General features: G+C 44.4%; 18 non-coding genes across 18 annotated transcripts; 12 read left to right on the forward strand and 6 right to left on the reverse strand.

The window, feature by feature from the left end:
- Positions 1 to 2,520: 2,520 nt before the first annotated feature.
- On the forward strand, positions 2,521 to 2,602 carry trnas-aga (transfer RNA serine (anticodon AGA)). Its single transcript has one exon. It is a non-coding gene; the product is annotated as a tRNA-Ser (tRNA).
- Positions 2,603 to 2,782: 180 nt separating this feature from the next.
- trnal-uag (transfer RNA leucine (anticodon UAG)) lies at positions 2,783 to 2,864 on the reverse strand. The gene has a single exon. It is a non-coding gene; the product is annotated as a tRNA-Leu (tRNA).
- A 160-nt stretch (positions 2,865 to 3,024) lies between these two features.
- Positions 3,025 to 3,096, forward strand: trnag-ucc (transfer RNA glycine (anticodon UCC)). Its single transcript has one exon. It is a non-coding gene; the product is annotated as a tRNA-Gly (tRNA).
- Positions 3,097 to 4,984: 1,888 nt separating this feature from the next.
- On the forward strand, positions 4,985 to 5,066 carry trnas-aga (transfer RNA serine (anticodon AGA)). The gene has a single exon. It is a non-coding gene; the product is annotated as a tRNA-Ser (tRNA).
- Positions 5,067 to 5,246: 180 nt separating this feature from the next.
- trnal-uag (transfer RNA leucine (anticodon UAG)) lies at positions 5,247 to 5,328 on the reverse strand. Its single transcript has one exon. It is a non-coding gene; the product is annotated as a tRNA-Leu (tRNA).
- Positions 5,329 to 5,488: 160 nt separating this feature from the next.
- trnag-ucc (transfer RNA glycine (anticodon UCC)) lies at positions 5,489 to 5,560 on the forward strand. The gene has a single exon. It is a non-coding gene; the product is annotated as a tRNA-Gly (tRNA).
- A 1,358-nt stretch (positions 5,561 to 6,918) lies between these two features.
- trnas-aga (transfer RNA serine (anticodon AGA)) lies at positions 6,919 to 7,000 on the forward strand. The gene has a single exon. It is a non-coding gene; the product is annotated as a tRNA-Ser (tRNA).
- A 180-nt stretch (positions 7,001 to 7,180) lies between these two features.
- trnal-uag (transfer RNA leucine (anticodon UAG)) lies at positions 7,181 to 7,262 on the reverse strand. Its single transcript has one exon. It is a non-coding gene; the product is annotated as a tRNA-Leu (tRNA).
- A 160-nt stretch (positions 7,263 to 7,422) lies between these two features.
- Positions 7,423 to 7,494, forward strand: trnag-ucc (transfer RNA glycine (anticodon UCC)). Its single transcript has one exon. It is a non-coding gene; the product is annotated as a tRNA-Gly (tRNA).
- A 1,362-nt stretch (positions 7,495 to 8,856) lies between these two features.
- On the forward strand, positions 8,857 to 8,938 carry trnas-aga (transfer RNA serine (anticodon AGA)). The gene has a single exon. It is a non-coding gene; the product is annotated as a tRNA-Ser (tRNA).
- A 180-nt stretch (positions 8,939 to 9,118) lies between these two features.
- On the reverse strand, positions 9,119 to 9,200 carry trnal-uag (transfer RNA leucine (anticodon UAG)). Its single transcript has one exon. It is a non-coding gene; the product is annotated as a tRNA-Leu (tRNA).
- Positions 9,201 to 9,360: 160 nt separating this feature from the next.
- On the forward strand, positions 9,361 to 9,432 carry trnav-uac (transfer RNA valine (anticodon UAC)). The gene has a single exon. It is a non-coding gene; the product is annotated as a tRNA-Val (tRNA).
- Positions 9,433 to 10,278: 846 nt separating this feature from the next.
- On the forward strand, positions 10,279 to 10,360 carry trnas-aga (transfer RNA serine (anticodon AGA)). Its single transcript has one exon. It is a non-coding gene; the product is annotated as a tRNA-Ser (tRNA).
- A 174-nt stretch (positions 10,361 to 10,534) lies between these two features.
- Positions 10,535 to 10,616, reverse strand: trnal-uag (transfer RNA leucine (anticodon UAG)). The gene has a single exon. It is a non-coding gene; the product is annotated as a tRNA-Leu (tRNA).
- A 160-nt stretch (positions 10,617 to 10,776) lies between these two features.
- Positions 10,777 to 10,848, forward strand: trnag-ucc (transfer RNA glycine (anticodon UCC)). Its single transcript has one exon. It is a non-coding gene; the product is annotated as a tRNA-Gly (tRNA).
- A 3,428-nt stretch (positions 10,849 to 14,276) lies between these two features.
- On the forward strand, positions 14,277 to 14,358 carry trnas-aga (transfer RNA serine (anticodon AGA)). The gene has a single exon. It is a non-coding gene; the product is annotated as a tRNA-Ser (tRNA).
- A 180-nt stretch (positions 14,359 to 14,538) lies between these two features.
- On the reverse strand, positions 14,539 to 14,620 carry trnal-uag (transfer RNA leucine (anticodon UAG)). Its single transcript has one exon. It is a non-coding gene; the product is annotated as a tRNA-Leu (tRNA).
- Positions 14,621 to 14,780: 160 nt separating this feature from the next.
- On the forward strand, positions 14,781 to 14,852 carry trnag-ucc (transfer RNA glycine (anticodon UCC)). Its single transcript has one exon. It is a non-coding gene; the product is annotated as a tRNA-Gly (tRNA).
- The last annotated feature ends 1,535 nt before the right edge of the window (positions 14,853 to 16,387 follow it).

A 16,387-nucleotide genomic window follows, 5' to 3' on the forward strand; every position in this document is an offset into this window, starting at 1 on the left:
AGTCTCTGTGGCATTTCACCCTCCGGTCTTGAGCGCCTTTCTTGTTTTTTGGAGTGATCAGCCAGTAATGCATCAATAATCTTCTGAATGTAAACCTTTAAAGGTTTGTGTGGGCCTGGAGTGGATTTGGTGTATATGATGTGTGAGTTGACAATACTTATGCTTATAATGGCATTGAATATGCGATGATACCATTTCCGGGACCTGTGTGGAAAGAGGTATGTCTTCATCCTCTGGTCAGCAGTGTCCACTCCACCCATGTAGGCGTTGTACTGGTCGACACATACAGGTCTTTTGATGTCACGGAAGCCAGTGTCATCTGTCTTGGATCGGATCCTCCTCTGAACACAATCATTTCCATGGACTGTGGACAACATGGTGAGACGTTTAGTATCGTGCCAAGCACAAGCCAGGAGTTTTCCCTTTCTGCAAAAAACTGGGTCATCTCCTTTTTTCAGCTGTAAGACACTTTTACCAAGGCATTTTGGCATCCCCAACCTGGTAATCCTTACCGTCCCACACAGTCCAGTTTCCAAATCTGCTAATTCATTTGCAATTACAGGCGAGGTATAGTAACTGTCCATGTAAATCTCGTGTCCTTTGCCCGTAAAGGGAGAAACCAACTCACGGACAACTGCGTGTGTTGCACTGATGTTGCTTGCATTATTTTTGTACTGTCCAGTGTGCATTGACCAGCGCAAAACATACCCTGAACAGCTTTCACTCAGGGCATACACTCTATAGCCATATTTGTCAGGTTTATTCGGAGAGTAACATTTTAGTGAAGATCTCCCCTTGAAAGCTATTGTCATTTCATCTAAAGAAAGCTCCTTGATTGGACTGTAAACTGCTGCAAATTTGGGAATAATCAAATCTATTATTGGGCGGACTTTGAACAGTTTATCGTGCCCGGGCTCGCCTGTTCTCACATAATCATTATTGTTGACAAAATGAAAGAACGAAAGAATGATTTCAAATCTGTTTCTTGACATTACATTTCCAAATCCAGGCGTTTGTGTAAGCCAAAATGTTCCCCAGTAATCCTCGATTTCAGGTTTCTCAACAAGGCCCATGGAGAGATGCAAAGCGAAGAAAGCTTTCATTTCGGTGACTGATACATCATACCACTCAAGAAATCTTGAATGTGGCTTCAGAATCATAGGTGCCATACACTGATGTGCATATCTATTTGTCTCATCAGTAATGAAAGTCCAAAACTGATCGGTCAGAAAGAGTGACAGAATATCAAATGGATTAGCATCCGTCAGATCCATCTCTCCTGTGTAGCCAACTGGGTCTTCAAAAGGTTTGATCCATGCCTCAAATACCTCGACCTCTCTCAGCATGTCCCAGCTCTCATCCACCGGGCAAGTTTTACTGCAGCCACTGGTTCCACTGGTTCCTCGCCTCCGTCTGTCCTTTGCACCTGTCCGTTGTTTCGAAGTCCCTTCATCTCCACTCTGAAATCCATCGTCACTCTCGGGGAGATAATACCCTTCAGAGTCAGAATCTGCTGTAAATTGCATGCCACGTGTACTTCCTCCAGCCATTTTTTTCCTTACCGGATCTGCCCTGGATCATACCTGGCTAATAAAGGGAAGTTGCACCGAACCGACCAATGACTGAAGTGATTCATTTTCTACTATTATTTCATTAATTTCCTTGTACGGTAAAGTTGCATTTCTGCGACTTTGGCGCTTAAAGGGTTAAATCCTGAGAGTAATGGCTTCTTCTGCTCAAGTGTGTGATGGGATTTTGTTTACTTTGCCAGTGCCCCATTTTTAAGCCTATGGCTTTTGATTTCTTTCGATCGATCGATTGATCGATCTTTGCAAAGTAAATAAGTATTCAACTGCGGACTCTTGATTGACATTGCCATCCCTCTGAACTTTAGAAGCATGCGCTTTGGCCTCAAAACTCCTCCTACTTTTGGCGGCAGGAAAAAAAGGCTACAACCCATACACACGCACAAGAAAAGGTTCCGATGGCGCTGTGTTACGTTATAGAAGAAACGTTTAAATAAGCTCTATTTTCAGAATCAAAAAGGTTTTCTGGCAATTGTCAGTGAACAAAATTCCCAAACTACAAGCGTACTTGGGTGGTAAGGTGCAGCATAGCATTTTAGCCTAAGTCCAAGATGTTTATAACACATGAGATTATTCAGCAACGCCTTGACAGGGATGACTAATGAGGCCAAAGAGTTCTTTTGGGGTCTCCCCACGTAGATTTAAATCCTGAGAGTAATGGCTTCTTCTGCTCAAGTGTGTGATGGGATTTTGTTTACTTTGCCAGTGCCCCATTTTTAAGCCTATGGCTTTTGATTTCTTTCGATCGATCGATCGATCGATCTTTGCAAAGTAAATAAGTATTCAACTGCGGACTCTTGATTGACATTGCCATCCCTCTGAACTTTAGAAGCATGCGCTTTGGCCTCAAAACTCCTCCTACTTTTGGCGGCAGGAAAAAAAGGCTACAACCCATACACACGCACAAGAAAAGGTTCCCATAAGCAGCTAATGAGTTGTTGTGGCCGAGTGTTTAAGGCGATGGACTAGAAATCCATTGGCAATTTCCCGCGCAGTTTCGAATCCTGCCAACAACGTGGTTCATGTTGTTCCCGTATGGGCCCCTGCTGGCAGGCCATTTGGCGGAAGTAAAGAATCCCTTGTTGGCTTTTGACCAGGGCCAGATTTAGAATATGTATTTTATGAAAGCTAAACTCAAACGGAAAAACTGCCGACAGACATCACACAGCCCTGCTCTTGACGTTCGGCATGAGAACTGGCAGCGGTGGAATTTGAACCCGCGCCTCCGAAGAGACTGGAGCCTAAATCCAGCGCCTTAGACCACTCGGCCACGCTACCTGTTGCTCAGTTGGACAAGAAATGCGACCAGCGAAACCGTGCAAAAAAAGGCGTTTCTATGATAGTAATTATCTTCAAACCATGTTCCGTGTGCATGGAACTTTAGATATCAATTACAGGCGCCGATTTGCGACACGGCACTGCGAAAGCATGTGTCCTTGCGATGGTGGTATAGTGGTAAGCATAGCTGCCTTCCAAGCAGTTGACCCGGGTTCGATTCTCGGCCATCGCATGCTGTACTTTTGAGTTATACTTGTGTATATGCAGTTTCATTCACAACTAAAGCTCTCAGAGGGCAATGGCCAAACTGTCAAACAGTTGAGTATTAGAGCATTTGAACTAATCCTCTTGGCAGATCGCATGATTGCGGAGTGACAGGTATGAAACAGCCCCATAACATGAATGAGTGAATGCTGTTCACCCACTATAACAAGAATCAACAAAGTACATGACGCTGACGTGAAGTTGAACACGCAACTTTCTGATCTGGAGTCAGACGCGCTACCGTTGCGCCACAGAGGCAGCCCGAGTGGTCCGGTCCGATGGCGCTGTGTTACGTTATAGAAGAAACGCTCAAATAAGCTCTATTTTCAGAATCAAAAAGGTTTTCTGGCAATTGTCAGTGAACAAAATTCCCAAACTACAAGCGTACTTGGGTGGTAAGGTGCAGCATAGCATTTTAGCCTAAGTCCAAGATGTTTATAACACATGAGATTATTCAGCAACGCCTTGACAGGGATGACTAATGAGGCCAAAGAGTTCTTTTGGGGTCTCCCCACGTAGATTTAAATCCTGAGAGTAATGGCTTCTTCTGCTCAAGTGTGTGATGGGATTTTGTTTACTTTGCCAGTGCCCCATTTTTAAGCCTATGGCTTTTGATTTCTTTCGATCGATCGATTGATCGATCTTTGCAAAGTAAATAAGTATTCAACTGCGGACTCTTGATTGACATTGCCATCCCTCTGAACTTTAGAAGCATGCGCTTTGGCCTCAAAACTCCTCCTACTTTTGGCGGCAGGAAAAAAAGGCTACAACCCATACACACGCACAAGAAAAGGTTCCGATGGCGCTGTGTTACGTTATAGAAGAAACGTTTAAATAAGCTCTATTTTCAGAATCAAAAAGGTTTTCTGGCAATTGTCAGTGAACAAAATTCCCAAACTACAAGCGTACTTGGGTGGTAAGGTGCAGCATAGCATTTTAGCCTAAGTCCAAGATGTTTATAACACATGAGATTATTCAGCAACGCCTTGACAGGGATGACTAATGAGGCCAAAGAGTTCTTTTGGGGTCTCCCCACGTAGATTTAAATCCTGAGAGTAATGGCTTCTTCTGCTCAAGTGTGTGATGGGATTTTGTTTACTTTGCCAGTGCCCCATTTTTAAGCCTATGGCTTTTGATTTCTTTCGATCGATCGATCGATCGATCTTTGCAAAGTAAATAAGTATTCAACTGCGGACTCTTGATTGACATTGCCATCCCTCTGAACTTTAGAAGCATGCGCTTTGGCCTCAAAACTCCTCCTACTTTTGGCGGCAGGAAAAAAAGGCTACAACCCATACACACGCACAAGAAAAGGTTCCGATGGCGCTGTGTTACGTTATAGAAGAAACGTTTAAATAAGCTCTATTTTCAGAATCAAAAAGGTTTTCTGGCAATTGTCAGTGAACAAAATTCCCAAACTACAAGCGTACTTGGGTGGTAAGGTGCAGCATAGCATTTTAGCCTAAGTCCAAGATGTTTATAACACATGAGATTATTCAGCAACGCCTTGACAGGGATGACTAATGAGGCCAAAGAGTTCTTTTGGGGTCTCCCCACGTAGATTTAAATCCTGAGAGTAATGGCTTCTTCTGCTCAAGTGTGTGATGGGATTTTGTTTACTTTGCCAGTGCCCCATTTTTAAGCCTATGGCTTTTGATTTCTTTCGATCGATCGATCGATCGATCTTTGCAAAGTAAATAAGTATTCAACTGCGGACTCTTGATTGACATTGCCATCCCTCTGAACTTTAGAAGCATGCGCTTTGGCCTCAAAACTCCTCCTACTTTTGGCGGCAGGAAAAAAAGGCTACAACCCATACACACGCACAAGAAAAGGTTCCCATAAGCAGCTAATGAGTTGTTGTGGCCGAGTGGTTAAGGCGATGGACTAGAAATCCATTGGCAATTTCCCGCGCAGGTTCGAATCCTGACAACAACGTGGTTCATGTTGTTCCCGTATGGGCCCCTGCTGGCAGGCCATTTGGCGGAAGTAAAGAATCCCTTGTTGGCTTTTGACCAGGGCCAGATTTAGAATATGTATTTTATGAAAGCTAAACTCAAACGGAAGCGCTGCCGACAGACATCACACAGCCCTGCTCTTGACGTTCGGCATGAGAACTGGCAGCGGTGGAATTTGAACCCACGCCTCCGAAGAGACTGGAGCCTAAATCCAGCGCCTTAGACCACTCGGCCACGCTACCTGTTGCTCAGTTGGACAAGAAATGTGACCAGCGAAACCGTGCAAAAAAAGGCGTTTCTATGATAGTAATTATCTTCAAACCATGTTCCGTGTGCATGGAACTTTAGATATCAATTACAGGCGCCGATTTGCGACACGGCACTGCGAAAGCATGTGTCCTTGCGATGGTGGTATAGTGGTAAGCATAGCTGCCTTCCAAGCAGTTGACCCGGGTTCGATTCTCGGCCATCGCATGCTGTACTTTTGAGTTATACTTCTGTATATGCAGTTTCATTCACAACTAAAGCTCTCAGAGGGCAATGGCCAAACTGTCAAACAGTTGAGTATTAGAGCATTTGAACTAATCCTCTTGGCAGATCGCATGATTGCGGAGTGACAGGTATGAAACAGCCCCATAACATGAATTAGTGAATGCTGTTCACCCACTATAACAAGAATCAACAAAGTACATGACGCTGACGTGAAGTTGAACACGCAACTTTCTGATCTGGAGTCAGACGCGCTACCGTTGCGCCACAGAGGCAGCCCGAGTGGTCCGGTCCGATGGCGCTGTGTTACGTTATAGAAGAAACGCTCAAATAAGCTCTATTTTCAGAATCAAAAAGGTTTTCTGGCAATTGTCAGTGAACAAAATTCCCAAACTACAAGCGTACTTGGGTGGTAAGGTGCAGCATAGCATTTTAGCCTAAGTCCAAGATGTTTATAACACATGAGATTATTCAGCAACGCCTTGACAGGGATGACTAATGAGGCCAAAGAGTTCTTTTGGGGTCTCCCCACGTAGATTTAAATCCTGAGAGTAATGGCTTCTTCTGCTCAAGTGTGTGATGGGATTTTGTTTACTTTGCCAGTGCCCCATTTTTAAGCCTATGGCTTTTGATTTATTTCGATCGATCGATCTTTGCAAAGTAAATAAGTATTCAACTGCGGACTCTTGGTTGACATTGCCATCCCTCTGAACTTTAGAAGCATGCGCTTTGGCCTCAAAACTCCTCCTACTTTTGGCGGCAGGAAAAAAAGGCTACAACCCATACACACACACAAGAAAAGGTTCCGATGGCGCTGTGTTACGTTATAGAAGAAACGCTCAAATAAGCTCTATTTTCAGAATCAAAAAGGTTTTCTGGCAATTGTCAGTGAACAAAATTCCCAAACTACAAGCGTACTTGGGTGGTAAGGAGCAGCATAGCATTTTAGCCTAAGTCCAAGATGTTTATAACACATGAGATTATTCAGCAACGCCTTGACAGGGATGACTAATGAGGCCAAAGAGTTCTTTTGGGGTCTCCCCACGTAGATTTAAATCCTGAGAGTAATGGCTTCTTCTGCTCAAGTGTGTGATGGGATTTTGTTTACTTTGCCAGTGCCCCATTTTTAAGCCTATGGCTTTTGATTTCTTCGATCGATCGATCGATCGATCTTTGCAAAGTAAATAAGTATTCAACTGCTGACTCTTGATTGACATTGTCATCCCTCTGAACTTCAGAAGCATGCGCTTTGGCCTCAAAACTCCTCCTACTTTTGGCGGCAGGAAAAAAAGGCTACAACCCATACACACGCACAAGAAAAGGTTCCCGTAAGCACCTAATGAGTTGTTGTGGCCGAGTGGTTAAGGCGATGGACTAGAAATCCATTGGGAATTTCCCGCGCAGGTTCGAATCCTGCCAACAACGTGGTTCATGTTGTTCCCGTACAGGCCCCTGCTGGCAGGCCATTTGGCGGAAGTAAAGAATCCCTGGTTGGCTTTTGACCAGGGCCAGATTTAGAATATGTATTTTATGAAAGCTAAACTCAAACGGAAGCGCTGCCGACAGACATCACACAGCCCTGCTCTTGACGTTCGGCATGCGAACTGGCAGCGGTGGGATTTAAACCCACGCCTCCGAAGAGACTGGAACCTAAATCCAGCGCCTTAGACCACTCGGCCACGCTACCTGTTGCTCAGTTGGACAAGAAATGCGACCAGCGAAACCGTGCAAAAAAAGGCGTTTCTATGATAGTAATTATCGTCAAACCATGTTCCGTGTGCATGGAACTTTAGATATCAATTACAGGCGCCGATTTGCGACACGGCACTGCGAAAGCATGTGTCCTTGCGATGGTGGTATAGTGGTAAGCATAGCTGCCTTCCAAGCAGTTGACCCGGGTTCGATTCCCGGCCATCGCATGCTGTACTTTTGAGTTATACATGTGTATATGCAGTTTCATTCACAACTAAAGCTCTCAGAGGGCAATGGCCAAACTGTCAAACAGTTGAGTATTAGAGCATTTGAACTAATCCTCTTGGCAGATCGCATGATTGCGGAGTGACAGGTATGAAACAGCCCCATAACATGAATGAGTGAATGCTGTTCACCCACTATAACAAGAATCAACAAAGTACATGACGCTGACGTGAAGTTGAACACGCAACTTTCTGATCTGGAGTCAGACGCGCTACCGTTGCGCCACAGAGGCAGCCCGAGTGGTCCGGTCCGATGGCGCTGTGTTACGTTATAGAAGAAACGCTCAAATAAGCTCTATTTTCAGAATCAAAAAGGTTTTCTGGCAATTGTCAGTGAACAAAATTCCCAAACTACAAGCGTACTTGGGTGGTAAGGTGCAGCATAGCATTTTAGCCTAAGTCCAAGATGTTTATAACACATGAGATTATTCAGCAACGCCTTGACAGGGATGACTAATGAGGCCAAAGAGTTCTTTTGGGGTCTCCCCACGTAGATTTAAATCCTGAGAGTAATGGCTTCTTCTGCTCAAGTGTGTGATGGGATTTTGTTTACTTTGCCAGTGCCCCATTTTTAAGCCTATGGCTTTTGATTTCTTTCGATCGATCGATTGATCGATCTTTGCAAAGTAAATAAGTATTCAACTGCGGACTCTTGATTGACATTGCCATCCCTCTGAACTTTAGAAGCATGCGCTTTGGCCTCAAAACTCCTCCTACTTTTGGCGGCAGGAAAAAAAGGCTACAACCCATACACACGCACAAGAAAAGGTTCCGATGGCGCTGTGTTACGTTATAGAAGAAACGTTTAAATAAGCTCTATTTTCAGAATCAAAAAGGTTTTCTGGCAATTGTCAGTGAACAAAATTCCCAAACTACAAGCGTACTTGGGTGGTAAGGTGCAGCATAGCATTTTAGCCTAAGTCCAAGATGTTTATAACACATGAGATTATTCAGCAACGCCTTGACAGGGATGACTAATGAGGCCAAAGAGTTCTTTTGGGGTCCCCCACGTAGATTTAAATCCTGAGAGTAATGGCTTCTTCTGCTCAAGTGTGTGATGGGATTTTGTTTACTTTGCCAGTGCCCCATTTTTAAGCCTATGGCTTTTGATTTCTTTCGATCGATCGATCGAAATTTGCAAAGTAAATAAGTATTCAACTGCGGACTCTTGATTGACATTGCCATCCCTCTGAACTTTAGAAGCATGCGCTTTGGCCTCAAAACTCCTCCTACTTTTGGCGGCAGGAAAAAAAGGCTACAACCCATACACACGCACAAGAAAAGGTTCCCGTAAGCAGCTAATGAGTTGTTGTGGCCGAGTAGTTAAGGCGATGGACTAGAAATCCATTGGCAATTTCACGCGCAGGTTCGAATCCTGCCAACAACGTGGTTCATGTTGTTCCCGTACGGGCCCCTGCTGGCAGGCCATTTGGCGGAAGTAAAGAATCCCTTGTTGGCTTTTGACCAGGGCCAGATTTAGAATATGTATTTTATGAAAGCTAAACTCAAACGGAAGCGCTGCCGACAGACATCACACAGCCCTGCTCTTGACGTTCGGCATGAGAACTGGCAGCGGTGGAATTTGAACCCACGCCTCCGAAGAGACTGGAGCCTAAATCCAGCGCCTTAGACCACTCGGCCACGCTACCTGTTGCTCAGTTGGACAAGAAATGCGACCATCGAAACCGTGCAAAAAAAGGCGTTTCTATGATAGTAATTATCTTCAAACCATGTTCCGTGTGCATGGAACTTTAGATATCAATTACAGGCGCCGATTTGCGACACGGCACTGCGAAAGCATGTGTCCTTGCGATGGTGGTATCGTGGTAAGCATAGCTGCCTTACAAGCAGTTGACCCGGGTTCGATTCCCGGCCATCGCATGCTATACTTTTGAGTTATACATGTGTATATGCAGTTTCATTCACAACTAAAGCTCTCAGAGGGCAATGGCCAAACTGTCAAACAGTTGAGTATTAGAGCATTTGAACTAATCCTCTTGGCAGATCGCATGATTGCGGAGTGACAGGTATGAAACAGCCCCATAACATGAATGAGTGAATGCTGTTCACCCACTATAACAAGAATCAACAAAGTACATGACGCTGACGTGAAGTTGAACACGCAACTTTCTGATCTGGAGTCAGACGCGCTACCGTTGCGCCACAGAGGCAGCCCGAGTGGTCCGGTCCGATGGCGCTGTTTTAGGTTATAGAAGAAACGCTCAAATAAGCTCTATTTTCAGAATCAAAAAGGTTTTCTGGCAATTGTCAGTGAACAAAATTCCCAAACTACAAGCGTACTTGGGTGGTAAGGTGCAGCATAGCATTTTAGCCTAAGTCCAAGATGTTTATAACACATGAGATTATTCAGCAACGCCTTGACAGGGATGACTAATGAGGCCAAAGAGTTCTTTTGGGGTCTCCCCACGTAGATTTAAATCCTGAGAGTAATGGCTTCTTCTGCTCAAGTGTGTGATGGGATTTTGTTTACTTTGCCAGTGCCCCATTTTTAAGCCTATGGCTTTTGATTTCTTTCGATCGATCGATCGATCGATCTTTGCAAAGTAAATGAGTATTCAACTGCGGACTCTTGATTGACATTGCCATCCCTCTGAACTTCAGAAGCATGCGCTTTGGCCTCAAAACTCCTCCTACTTTTGGCGGCAGGAAAAACAGGCTACAACCCATACACACGCACAAGAAAAGGTTCCCGTAAGCAGCTAATGAGTTGTTGTGGCCGAGTGGTTAAGGCGATGTACTAGAAATCCGTTGGGAATTTCCCGCGCAGGTTCGAATCCTGCCAACAACGTGGTTGATGTTGTTCCCGTACGGGCCCCTGCTGGCAGGCCATTTGGCGGAAGTAAAGAATCCCTGGTTGGCTTTTGGCCAGATTTAGAATATGTATTTTATGAAAGCTAAACTCAAACGGAAGCGCTGCCGACAGACATCACACAGCCCTGCTCTTGACGTTCGGCATGCGAACTGGCAGCGGTGGGATTTAAACCCACGCCTCCGAAGAGACTGGAACCTAAATCCAGCGCCTTAGACCACTCGGCCACGCTACCTGTTGCTCAGTTGGACAAGAAATGCAACCAGCGAAACCGTGCAAAAAAAGGCGTTTCTATGATAGTAATTATCTTCAAACCATGTTCCGTGTGCATGGAACTTTAGATATCAATTACAGGCGCCGATTTGCGACACGGCACTGCGAAAGCATGTGTCCTTGCGATGGTGGTATCGTGGTAAGCATAGCTGCCTTCCAAGCAGTTGACCCGGGTTCGATTCCCGGCCATCGCATGCTATACTTTTGAGTTATACATGTGTATATGCAGTTTCATTCACAACTAAAGCTCTCAGAGGGCAATGGCCAAACTGTCAAACAGTTGAGTATTAGAGCATTTGAACTAATCCTCTTGGCAGATCGCATGATTGCGGAGTGACAGGTATGAAACAGCCCCATAACATGAATGAGTGAATGCTGTTCACCCACTATAACAAGAATCAACAAAGTACATGACGCTGACGTGAAGTTGAACACGCAACTTTCTGATCTGGAGTCAGACGCGCTACCGTTGCGCCACAGAGGCAGCCCGAGTGGTCCGGTCCGATGGCGCTGTGTTACGTTATAGAAGAAACGCTCAAATAAGCTCTATTTTCAGAATCAAAAAGGTTTTCTGGCAATTGTCAGTGAACAAAATTCCCAAACTACAAGCGTACTTGGGTGGTAAGGTGCAGCATAGCATTTTAGCCTAAGTCCAAGATGTTTATAACACATGAGATTATTCAGCAACGCCTTGACAGGGATGACTAATGAGGCCAAAGAGTTCTTTTGGGGTCTCCCCACGTAGATTTAAATCCTGAGAGTAATGGCTTCTTCTGCTCAAGTGTGTGATGGGATTTTGTTTACTTTGCCAGTGCCCCATTTTTAAGCCTATGGCTTTTGATTTCTTTCGATCGATCGATCGATCGATCTTTGCAAAGTAAATAAGTATTCAACTGCGGACTCTTGATTGACATTGCCATCCCTCTGAACTTTAGAAGCATGCGCTTTGGCCTCAAAACTCCTACTTTTGGCGGCAGGAAAAAAAGGCTACAACCCATACACACGCACAAGAAAAGGTTCCGATGGCGCTGTGTTACGTTATAGAAGAAACGTTTAAATAAGCTCTATTTTCAGAATCAAAAAGGTTTTCTGGCAATTGTCAGTGAACAAAATTCCCAAACTGGAAGCGTACTTGGGTGGAAAGGTGCAGCATAGCATTTTAGCCTAAGTCCAAGATGTTTATAACACATGAGATTATTCAGCAACGCCTTGACAGGGATGACTAATGAGGCCAAAGAGTTCTTTTGGGGTCTCCCCACGTAGATTTAAATCCTGAGAGTAATGGCTTCTTCTGCTCAAGTGTGTGATGGGATTTTGTTTATTTTGCCAGTGCCCCATTTTTAAGCCTATGGCTTTTGATTTCTTTCGATCGATCGATCGATCTTTGCAAAGTAAATAAGTATTCAACTGCGGACTCTTGATTGACATTGCCATCCCTCTGAACTTTAGAAGCATGCGCTTTGGCCTCAAAACTCCTCCTACTTTTGGCGGCAGGAAAAAAAGGCTACAACCCATACACACGCACAAGAAAAGGTTCCGATGGCGCTGTGTTACGTTATAGAAGAAACGCTCAAATAAGCTCTATTTTCAGAATCAAAAAGGTTTTCTGGCAATTGTCAGTGAACAAAATTCCCAAACTACAAGCGTACTTGGGTGGTAAGGTGCAGCATAGCATTTTAGCCTAAGTCCAAGATGTTAATAACACATGAGATTATTCAGCAACGCCTTGACAGGGATGACTAATGAGGCCAAAGAGTTCTTTTGGGGTCTCCCCACGTAGATTTAAATCCTGAGAGTAATGGCTTCTTCTGCTCAAGTGTGTGATGGGATTTTGTTTACTTTGCCAGTGCCCCATTTTTAAGCCTATGGCTTTTGATTTCTTTCGATCGATCGATCGATCTTTGCAAAGTAAATAAGTATTCAACTGCGGACTCTTGGTTGACATTGCCATCCCTCTGAACTTTAGAAGCATGCGCTTTGGCCTCAAAACTCCTCCTACTTTTGGCGGCAGGAAAAAAAGGCTACAACCCATACACACGCACAAGAAAAGGTTCCGATGGCGCTGTGTTACGTTATAGAAGAAACGCTCAAATAAGCTCTATTTTCAGAATCAAAAAGGTTTTCTGGCAATTGTCAGTGAACAAAATTCCCAAACTACAAGCGTACTTGGGTGGTAAGGTGCAGCATAGCATTTTAGCCTAAGTCCAAGATGTTTATAACACATGAGATTATTCAGCAACGCCTTGACAGGGATGACTAATGAGGCCAAAGAGTTCTTTTGGGGTCTCCCCACGTAGATTTAAATCCTGAGAGTAATGGCTTCTTCTGCTCAAGTGTGTGATGGGATTTTGTTTACTTTGCCAGTGCCCCATTTTTAAGCCTATGGCTTTTGATTTCTTTCGATCGATCGATCGATCTTTGCAAAGTAAATAAGTATTCAACTGCGGACTCTTGGTTGACATTGCCATCCCTCTGAACTTTAGAAGCATGCGCTTTGGCCTCAAAACTCCTCCTACTTTTGGCGGCAGGAAAAAAAGGCTACAACCCATACACACGCACAAGAAAAGGTTCCGATGGCGCTGTGTTACGTTATAGAAGAAACGCTCAAATAAGCTCTATTTTCAGAATCAAAAAGGTTTTCTGGCAATTGTCAGTGAACAAAATTCCCAAACTACAAGCGTACTTGGGTGGTAAGGTGCAGCATAGCATTTTAGCCTAAGTCCAAGATGTTAATAACACATGAGATTATTCAGCAACGCCTTGACAGGGATGACTAATGAGGCCAAAGAGTTCTTTTGGGGTCTCCCCACGTAGATTTAAATCCTGAGAGTAATGGCTTCTTCTGCTCAAGTGTGTGATGGGATTTTGTTTACTTTGCCAGTGCCCCATTTTTAAGCCTATGGCTTTTGATTTCTTTCGATCGATCGATCGATCTTTGCAAAGTAAATAAGTATTCAACTGCGGACTCTTGGTTGACATTGCCATCCCTCTGAACTTTAGAAGCATGCGCTTTGGCCTCAAAACTCCTCCTACTTTTGGCGGCAGGAAAAAAAGGCTACAACCCATACACACGCACAAGAAAAGGTTCCGATGGCGCTGTGTTACGTTATAGAAGAAACGCTCAAATAAGCTCTATTTTCAGAATCAAAAAGGTTTTCTGGCAATTGTCAGTGAACAAAATTCCCAAACTACAAGCGTACTTGGGTGGTAAGGTGCAGCATAGCATTTTAGCCTAAGTCCAAGATGTTTATAACACATGAGATTATTCAGCAACGCCTTGACAGGGATGACTAATGAGGCCAAAGAGTTCTTTTGGGGTCTCCCCACGTAGATTTAAATCCTGAGAGTAATGGCTTCTTCTGCTCAAGTGTGTGATGGGATTTTGTTTACTTTGCCAGTGCCCCATTTTTAAGCCTATGGCTTTTGATTTCTTTCGATCGATCGATCAATCTTTGCAAAGTAAATAAGTATTCAACTGCGGACTCTTGATTGACATTGCCATCCCTCTGAACTTCAGAAGCATGCGCTTTGGCCTCAAAACTCCTCCTACTTTTGGCGGCAGGAAAAAAAGGCTAAAACCCATACACACGCACAAGAAAAGGTTCCCGTAAGCAGCTAATGAGTTGTTGTGGCCGAGTGGTTAAGGCGATGGACTAGAAATCCATTGGGAATTTCCCGCGCAGGTTCGAATCCTGCCAACAACGTGGTTCATGTTGTTCCCGTACGGGCCCCTGCTGGCAGGCCATTTGGCGGAAGTAAAGAATCCCTGGTTGGCTTTTGACCAGGGCCAGATTTAGAATATGTATTTTATGAAAGCTAAACTCAAACGGAAGCGCTGCCGACAGACATCACACAGCCCTGCTCTTGACGTTCGGCATGCGAACTGGCAGCGGTGGGATTTAAACCCACGCCTCCGAAGAGACTGGAACCTAAATCCAGCGCCTTAGACCACTCGGCCACGCTACCTGTTGCTCAGTTGGACAAGAAATGCGACCAGCGAAACCGTGCAAAAAAAGGCGTTTCTATGATAGTAATTATCTTCAAACCATGTTCCGTGTGCATGGAACTTTAGATATCAATTACAGGCGCCGATTTGCGACACGGCACTGCGAAAGCATGTGTCCTTGCGATGGTGGTATCGTGGTAAGCATAGCTGCCTTCCAAGCAGTTGACCCGGGTTCGATTCCCGGCCATCGCATGCTATACTTTTGAGTTATACATGTGTATATGCAGTTTCATTCACAACTAAAGCTCTCAGAGGGCAATGGCCAAACTGTCAAACAGTTGAGTATTAGAGCATTTGAACTAATCCTCTTGGCAGATCGCATGATTGCGGAGTGACAGGTATGAAACAGCCCCATAACATGAATGAGTGAATGCTGTTCACCCACTATAACAAGAATCAACAAAGTACATGACGCTGACGTGAAGTTGAACACGCAACTTTCTGATCTGGAGTCAGACGCGCTACCGTTGCGCCACAGAGGCAGCCCGAGTGGTCCGGTCCGATGGCGCTTTGTTACGTTATAGAAGAAACGCTCAAATAAGCTCTATTTTCAGAATCAAAAAGGTTTTCTGGCAATTGTCAGTGAACAAAATTCCCAAACTACAAGCGTACTTGGGTGGTAAGGTGCAGCATAGCATTTTAGCCTAAGTCCAAGATGTTAATAACACATGAGATTATTCAGCAACGCCTTGACAGGGATGACTAATGAGGCCAAAGAGTTCTTTTGGGGTCTCCCCACGTAGATTTAAATCCTGAGAGTAATGGCTTCTTCTGCTCAAGTGTGTGATGGGATTTTGTTTACTTTGCCAGTGCCCCATTTTTAAGCCTATGGCTTTTGATTTCTTTCGATCGATCGATCGATCTTTGCAAAGTAAATAAGTATTCAACTGCGGACTCTTGGTTGACATTGCCATCCCTCTGAACTTTAGAAGCATGCGCTTTGGCCTCAAAACTCCTCCTACTTTTGGCGGCAGGAAAAAAAGGCTACAACCCATACACACGCACAAGAAAAGGTTCCGATGGCGCTGTGTTAGGTTATAGAAGAAACGCTCAAATAAGCTCTATTTTCAGAATCAAAAAGGTTTTCTGGCAATTGTCAGTGAACAAAATTCCCAAACTACAAGCGTACTTGGGTGGTAAGGTGTAGCATAGCATTTTAGCCTAAGTCCAAGATGTTAATAACACATGAGATTATTCAGCAACGCCTTGACAGGGATGACTAATGAGGCCAAAGAGTTCTTTTGGGGTCTCCCCACGTAGATTTAAATCCTGAGAGTAATGGCTTCTTCTGCTCAAGTGTGTGATGGGATTTTGTTTACTTTGCCAGTGCCCCATTTTTAAGCTTATGGCTTTTGATTTCTTTCGATCGATCGATCGATCTTTGCAAAGTAAATAAGTATTCAACTGCGGACTCTTGGTTGACATTGCCATCCCTCTGAACTTTAGAAGCATGCGCTTTGGCCTCAAAACTCCTCCTACTTTTGGCGGCAGGAAAAAAAGGCTACAACCCATACACACGCACAAGAAAAGGTTCCGATGGCGCTGTGTTACGTTATAGAAGAAACGCTCAAATAAGCTCTATTTTCAGAATCAAAAAGGTTTTCTGGCAATTGTCAGTGAACAAAATTCCCAAACTACAAGCGTACTTGGGTGGTAAGGTGCAGCATAGCATTTTAGCCTAAGTCCAAGATGTTTATAACACATGAGATTATTCAGCAACGCCTTGA

The sequence above is a fragment of the Eucyclogobius newberryi genome, unplaced genomic scaffold (assembly GCF_026437365.1).
Source record: "Eucyclogobius newberryi isolate DKJ021-1_F unplaced genomic scaffold, fEucNew1.0.hap1 SCAF_36, whole genome shotgun sequence".
Classification (NCBI taxonomy): Eukaryota; Metazoa; Chordata; class Actinopteri; order Gobiiformes; family Gobiidae; genus Eucyclogobius; species Eucyclogobius newberryi.